The sequence below is a fragment of the Herpailurus yagouaroundi genome, unplaced genomic scaffold, assembly GCF_014898765.1.
Source record: "Herpailurus yagouaroundi ecotype Mexico unplaced genomic scaffold, PumYag 28, whole genome shotgun sequence".
NCBI lineage: Eukaryota > Metazoa > Chordata > Mammalia > Carnivora > Felidae > Herpailurus > Herpailurus yagouaroundi.
This window is the reverse complement of record NW_024412376.1, coordinates 81,005,343-81,013,007: the sequence shown is the minus strand read 5'-3', so window position 1 is coordinate 81,013,007 and position 7,665 is coordinate 81,005,343. Positions and strand designations below refer to the sequence as shown.

Below are 7,665 nucleotides of genomic sequence, written 5' to 3'. Positions count from 1 at the left end.
CATGAGCACGGGAGGGGCAGAGAGAAGGGGAGACACAGAGTCTGAAGCAGGCTTCAGGCTCTGAGCTGTCAGCACAGAGCCTGACGCAGGGCTGGAACTCACAAACTGAGAGATCATGACATGAGCAGAAATCGGAGGCTTAACCGACTGAGCCACCCAGGTGCCCCTAAAATAGAATTTTCTTAACTCTGTGTAAACAGGGCCTGACTGGAAGAAAATGTGAAAGAATCAGATATTGGGAGAACACTTGCTACGTGTCTAAAACTAAGTTCTAATAACGCTCCCGTCCATTTTTTTATTTCCTCTGCAAAATCTGCCCTGTTTTTGTCTGTGCACACTGAACCTGTGGTGCCTTTGTGGTCTGTCTGAAAGTACGTTTCCTTTCTACTACTTTTTCTCTTTCATATTCCCAGATGCTTCTTGCTCCTTTTCTGCATCCACAGCTCTGATCTTATTTATATTTTATGGAAATAGATATGACAGTTCCATGAGTGGCACATTCCAATTCATTTCATTATTGTATGTCTATTACATCCTTTACCCTGGGGGTCAAAAGAAAGGACAATGCTCACTTTGGAAATACATATACTAAAATTGGAATGGTACAGGGAAGATTAGCATATCCTCTAGCATGTGCACACGTAAGTTTGTGACACATTCCATATTTTTCAAACAAGTGTATGAAAAGGTCTTCGACATCATTCTTCAAACAATTGCAAATTATGCAACGCCTGGGTGGCTCAGTTAGTTAAGTGTCCGACTTCAGCTCAGGTCATGATCTCATGGTTTGTGGGTTCGAGCCCCGTATCTGGCTCTGTGCCAACAGCTCAGAGCCTGGAGCCTGCTTCGGATTCTGTGTCTCCCTCTCTCTCTGCCCCCCCCCCACTCATGCTCTGTCTCTGTCTCTCAAAAATAAGTAAACATTGTAAAAAATAAGAAAAAAAGAATTGCAAATTAAAGCAACAATAAGATTGTTCCCATTACACGTACATTAAAATGACTAAAATCCGAAACATGGATAACATCAAATGCTGGCATGGATGTGGAGCAACAGAGAAAATACAACATTCATGCTGGTGGGAATGCAAAATGGTACAACTACTTTGGAAGACTGTTTAGCAGTTTCGAACAAAACTAAAGATATCCCTATTATACGACCCAGCAGTCGTGCTCCTTGGTGTTTACCCAAATGACTAGAAAACTTATGCCCACACAAAAATTTGCACATGAATGTTTATAATAGCTTTATTTATAATTGCCAGAACTTGGAAGCAACCAAGATGTCCTTCAGTAAGTGAAGGATAAATAAACTGTGGCCCATCCAGACAATGAAATATTATTCAGTACTAAAAAAAAAAAAAGCTGTTAAACCTTGAAAAAACATGGGAAAACCCTAAAGACATATTACAAAGTGAAGGAAGATAATCTGAAATGCTGCAAACTGCATGATACTAACTATATGACATTCTGGAAAAGGCAAAACTATGGAGATGGTGAAAAAGATCAGTGGTTGCCAGAGTACAGGGGGAGGAAGGGATAAATATGTGGAACACGGAAGACATTTAGGGCAATGAAACTATTTTCTATGATACTATAATGTTTGATACATGTCATTATACATTAATCAAAACCCATAAGACATATAACACCATGAGTGAAGTCTAAGGTAAACTATGGACTTTGAGTGATAATGATGTGTTACTATTGGTTTATTGATTGTAAGCAAATGTAATTCTCTGGTGGGGGATGCTGACAATGGGGTAGGCTGTGAGTGTGTGGGGGAAGGAGGTATATAGAAATACTGTACTTTCCACTCAGTATGGCTGTTAAGATAAAACTGCTCTGAAAATAGTCTTTTTTTTTTTTTAAGAAAGTACAAAGAAAGTACTTTACTTAATTGGACTTCTTGAACCAGACACAATTTAGCGATGGTAACTTTAAATAATTGCTTTGTGAAAAGAACTCCCCAATTTCTCTAAATCAACAGAAGTCTGTGATCAAAATAGATGAACTATATTTTTAAAGAAATAATATATGTATTTATTATAACCAGACAGATGGCATGGACTGAATAGACATGTTATTGTCAAATTAACCTGTATATAATATAAAACATTTTTTATGGGGTGCCTGGGTGGCTCAGTCTGTCCAACTCTTGATTTCGGGTTCAGGTCATGATTTCATGGTTTTTGAGTTTGAGCCCTGTGTCAGGGTTCATGCTAACATGCAGAGCCTGCTTGGGATTCTGTCTCTCCCTCTCTCTCTACCCCTTTCCCACTCATGCTCTCCCTCTTTCAAAATAACTAAACTGAAAAAAAACCCATAATTTTTAATAGTGTCACATGTAAACTATGCTTTAAATTGTCACAACCTACACTTAGAATGAGAAAAATCATTGTAAGTGAGTCATATTAAAAGATTATACATGATATCTACACTACAAAGGTCATTGGGAAATTTTAGCCAGGTTGACAATAATCTAGAGTAAAAATTTGGTGATCCATGGACAAAATTCAGCCTATTTCTTTATATTTTTAGTCCCTAAGTAATTTGTTCAGTGGATTTGAAATTCTTGACACGGAGCACATATATTTTCTAGCTCATCACTAACCGTTTCACTCCCTATTTACCTCTTTCTAGGCTGCTTCACACATTAACAAATCACCTGGGTTTTGAAAACAAGCATTGCCACCATTTCCTCATCTAATCTATTTTGTGATAATGTTCAGAAATATTGAAAAGTCAGTATGTTCTAAATCTTTGGAAATAAAATTCAACTGAAAATAGAAGCAATTAAAATTTTTATGTGTGACTTCAGCAAAACCAATGGAGTGGGAAACTCCAAAATCCTGTCCCTCCATAAAAGTAGTGAAGACTATGGTGACAGATGGTGACCACACTTATTGTAGTGAGAGTTGAATATCAAATCACTATACAGTGCACCTGAAACGAATATAACATTGTGTTCCATGAAAGGGAGGCATACGTAAAATAATCTACAAAGACCAAAAAAAGCCACAAGACCAAAGAGGAAGGCTGACAAGTTCAGCTTGACAAGAAATGATTTGTTAAGGGGACTTATGAACAGAAGTATGTCTGACAGGCCACAAGACAAGTAGACCTTTGCAACCCCACTTCCCATAGAACATTCTTTTATTGCTCTAGGGGCCTAGGGGTACTTGCTGGGGGACCACTTGAGAAGAAATGTTTGAGAATCATAATTGTATCTCCATAGCAGATCAAGGACGTTATGCCCCAATGGTGTGGTTAAACAAAAAGACATAATATTGGGGGGCAGCTGTGCTCAAGAAGGTTAACCAACTACTTTTAAAAAAGGTGTGAACGATCTGGCAAACTCTGTGAGAATCAACTTATCAGTCATAAAAATGATGTACTGATACGTCCTTCAAAGATCTTCCAAACAGGTCAAGAGAAAAATCACACTTCTTTGAGAATATGATCTGTTGTGCCCCCTTTGTCACTAGAGACCTATCCTGCGAAACTTGAGGTGTTGTATTCAAGATCATGGCAGGGCTGGGACATACAGTGTTGGGTCAGCACAAGTTAATGCACCACAAAGCTCCTTTACTGAGATTCAGGTCTTTTTCTCTTGATTAGTATTCCCCTGACAGTGTGAACTTCTATTAGTTTCCACAAAAACCCTACACATTGTGAAGTTACATTTATTTTAAATGTCCAAAATAGGCAATTCACAGAGACAGAAAGCAGATGAGTGGTTGCCAGGGCATAGGGGGAAGTGACGATGGTAACGACTGCTTACTGGTACAAGGTTTCTGTTTGCAGTCATGAAAGTGTTCTGGAATTAGATACTGGTGATGCTTGCATAACACTGTGAATGTCCTAAAGGCCACTGGATTGTACACTCGAAGGTGATTAAAAAGACCATTTTTGTTATGTAAATTTCATTCAATAAAGAATGTGCCTTTTCTAATCTTGCCAAATATAACTGCTACACTCTTTTCTCCAGCAATTATATATCATTTGTCCTTCTGTGCTTAGCTTAAACTACATTTCAATGTGGACTGTTCCCTATTCATTTATTTCATTATCTAGACAAATATTTATAAAATATCTAATATTTCACAGGTGTTGTTCTTTTCATTGGGTCTACAGCAGTGACATAACAGATTGAGTCTTCTCTTTATGGAGCTTGACTCCTGATAGAAGAGAGTCAAAAAAAGTCATCAAAAATTAAATAAAGTGCTCAAGTTACATTTTATTCTCCCTTCTTCATACAAAAGAATTTTTCTTATTCTTTCTCTCTCCTTTGTACACCCACCAATGCACGAACATAAACTCACAGATACACACACACACACGCACACACACACACACACACACAAGCATACATGTATGTACTCATAGACTTTGAGACAGATATCACATATTCTCATTGATGGGCCTCAGAAAAATAATGATATCTAAGGACACAATCTCTGCTACTTTATGCCATGGATAATTTCCTTCTCAGTGACTTATTTTCCCTTGAGATTCTTTGCAGTGTGCTGCTTCTTGGAAAAAACAAACATTTTTGAATGAATGAGACAGAACAGGGGCATATGAATTGTGAAGGACACTGGGTAGACTATTTTCTGTGATTGGTTTCAACTTTGAAAGTGTAAACCATAATTTGTAAAGTCACAAGAATATTCTTTCTATGAAATTTTAATATTATAATTCCCTCCAATTTATGCCTTGTTCTTAAAGGGATAAGCTTTAAGCTCTTTGTCACTTGTGGAAATATGAACCCGAACTTCCACACTAACAAAATCAATAAATATTTAATTCCTCAGCAGTGCAAAGTGTTATAATGCTAAGTTCAATAATTTATCTTGTTCTTTACTTTTTGGGTTTTGTGAAATTAATTAATTCTTTGGAGCCCAGAGATAGATTACATAATGAGACATGTTAGAAATATTGAGAAATTACTGCAAAAAATCTCACCATTGTTGCCGACTTACAGGAAAAGTTATCCCCAACTTTGCCGATACTGTGTTCTTCTGCAGCAGACTGGTAGGGTGTTAACCCCCAGCCAGGAGAGGGCTGTTGGCAGCAGTAAGGAAAACTGGTGATGTAAAGTGTCAAGAAACTTGTTTCCTTCCCCACCTACCTCTCCAATAAGACATGACACCCACAAGATAAGAAGTGTCTGCCATGTCTAATTTATTTTTTTTTAATTTTTTTTTCAACGTTTATTTATTTTGGGGACAGAGAGAGACAGAGCATGAATGGGCGAGGGGCAGAGAGAGAGGGAGACACAGAATCGGAAACAGGCTCCAGGGTCTGAGCCATCAGCCCAGAGCCTGACGCGGGGCTCGAACTCACGGACCGCGAGATCGTGACCTGGCTGAAGTTGGACGCTTAACCGACTGCGCCACCCAGGCGCCCCATGCCATGTCTAATTTAGAGTCACCTAGCTTGGTTGAGCAGAATGACTATGATGCTCCCCCTGCTCCTCTATCAGAGGAGAACCAGTCTTATGTACCAAACTCACTCTTCTTAAGGGTTAGGACCAAGGGTGTTCAATCATTTACCACTTTTTAAGCAAAGATAATAGACTCATAAACAAACCAGAAAACAATGCATAAATAAGAACTAACGAGCCCTCTTTAAAAATTTTTTTTAATGTTTATTTATTTTTGAGACAGAGACAGAGCATGAGTGGGGGAGGGTCAGAGAGAGAGGGAGACACAGAATCCAAAGTAGGCTCCAGGCTCTAAGCTGTCAGCACAGAGCCCAACGTGAGGCTCGAAACCACGAACCATGAGATCATGACCTGAGCCAAAATCAGACGCTTAACCGACTGAGCCACCCAGGCGCCCCTAATGAGCCCTCTTAAGTCCAAATTTGTTTCTGTCTCTTCCCCAAGTCTCCCTTTGATCTCCATTCCCATGCTCATCCTACTTATTTTAAAATTATTTTTAGAATATAATGTTAATGTCCATAAATTCTATCATTCCTGGTAAAAGACATGTTACAATCTGTTGACTGTTTTCTTTTTACCCCTCCCACAAAAAATGAGAAATTGGTATCATATGAATAAATAGATGCCAGCATATTTTTTAAATGCTAGAATTACTGATTTTACAAATCGGTTAGGTGAAAACATTACTTAGAAAATAAGATAGAGTGATACATGTCTTCATGCAATTCTCAGTTGATTGTCTCCTTTTCCACTAGAAGGTTCATTCTTCCTAATCAAGTGCAGTGATTGCTTACTGCAGTTCAGAGTTGAGAAAATCAATTTTTCTAACAAGAGGGGCACTGAATGATTTAAAAATACAGTCAACCAATGTAACATTTTTCCTTTTACTTACCTGAAAAAGCAGCTGAAGAATCATTTGGTTGTTCCTCAAAGCACCAAATAAGTCAACATGTTCTATGGGGGAACAGAAGTAAATTTCGTGATTGAAACATCCAAACATTTTCTCATCCAGTAAAAGGAGCTGAGGATTGGTTGTTGTATTTGCTTTCTAGAGCTGTCTTAACAAACTACGACAAACTGGGTGATGTAAAACATTGGAAGTTTATTCTGTGACCGTTCTGGAGGCTTGAGTTTGAAATCAAGGTGCCATCAAGCTGTTACTCCCTCTGAAGGCTCTAGGGAAGAATTCTTCCTTACTTTTTCCAAGCTTCTGGTCGTATCTGGCAATGTTTGGTGTTCCTTGGCTTGTAGCTACACCACTTTACTCTCTACCTCTGTCTTTACATGGTCTTATTCCCGTGTGACTCTGTGTATTCATCTCCTCTTCTTATAAGGTCACCAGTCATTGGAGTTAGGGTCCACACTAATTCAGTATGACCTGAGCTTAACTTATTACATTGACAAAGACCTTATTTTATTTTATTTTATTATTTTATTTTAATATATGAAATTTATTGTCAGATTGGTTTCCATACAACACCCAGTACTCATCCCAAAAGGTGCCCTCCTCAACACCTATCACCCAACCTCCCCTTCCTCCCACCCCCATCAGCCCTCAGGTTGTTCTCAGTTTTTAAGTGTCTCTTATGTTTTGGCTCTCTTCCACACTAACCTCCTTTTTTTTTCTTCCCCTCCCCCATGGGTTCCTGTTAAGTTTCTCAGGATCCACATAAGAGTGAACACATATGGTATCTGTCTTTCTCTGTATGGCTTATTTCACTTAGCGTCACACTCTCCAGTTCCATCCACGTTGCTACAAAGGGCCATATTTCATTCTTTCTCATTGCCACGTAGTACTCCATTGTGTATATAAACCACAATTTCTTTATCCATTCATCAGTTGATGGACATTTAGGCTCTTTCTATAATTTGGTTATTGTTGAGAGTGCTGCTATAAACATTGGGGTACAAGTGCCCCTATGCATCAGTACTCCTGTATCCCTTGGGTAAATTCCTAGCAGTGCTATTGCTGGGTTATAGGGTAGGTCTATTTTTAATTTTTTGAGGAACCTCCACACTGTTTTCCAGAGTGGCTGCACCAGTTTGCATTCCCAACAACAGTGCAAGAGGGTTCCCGTTTCTCCACATCCTCTCCAGCATCTATAGTCTCCTGATTTGTTCATTTTGGCCACTCTGACTGGTGTGAGGTGATATCTGAGTGTGGCTTTGATTTGTATTTCCCTGATGAGGAGCGACATTGAGCATCTTTTCATGTGCCT

At 38.8% G+C, this 7,665-nt stretch overlaps 1 non-coding gene across 1 annotated transcript; it reads left to right on the top strand.

The window, feature by feature from the left end:
- Positions 1-564: 564 nt before the first annotated feature.
- Positions 565-669, top strand: LOC121040409 (U6 spliceosomal RNA). The gene has a single exon (XR_005795272.1). It is a non-coding gene; the product is annotated as a U6 spliceosomal RNA (small nuclear RNA).
- The last annotated feature ends 6,996 nt before the right edge of the window (positions 670-7,665 follow it).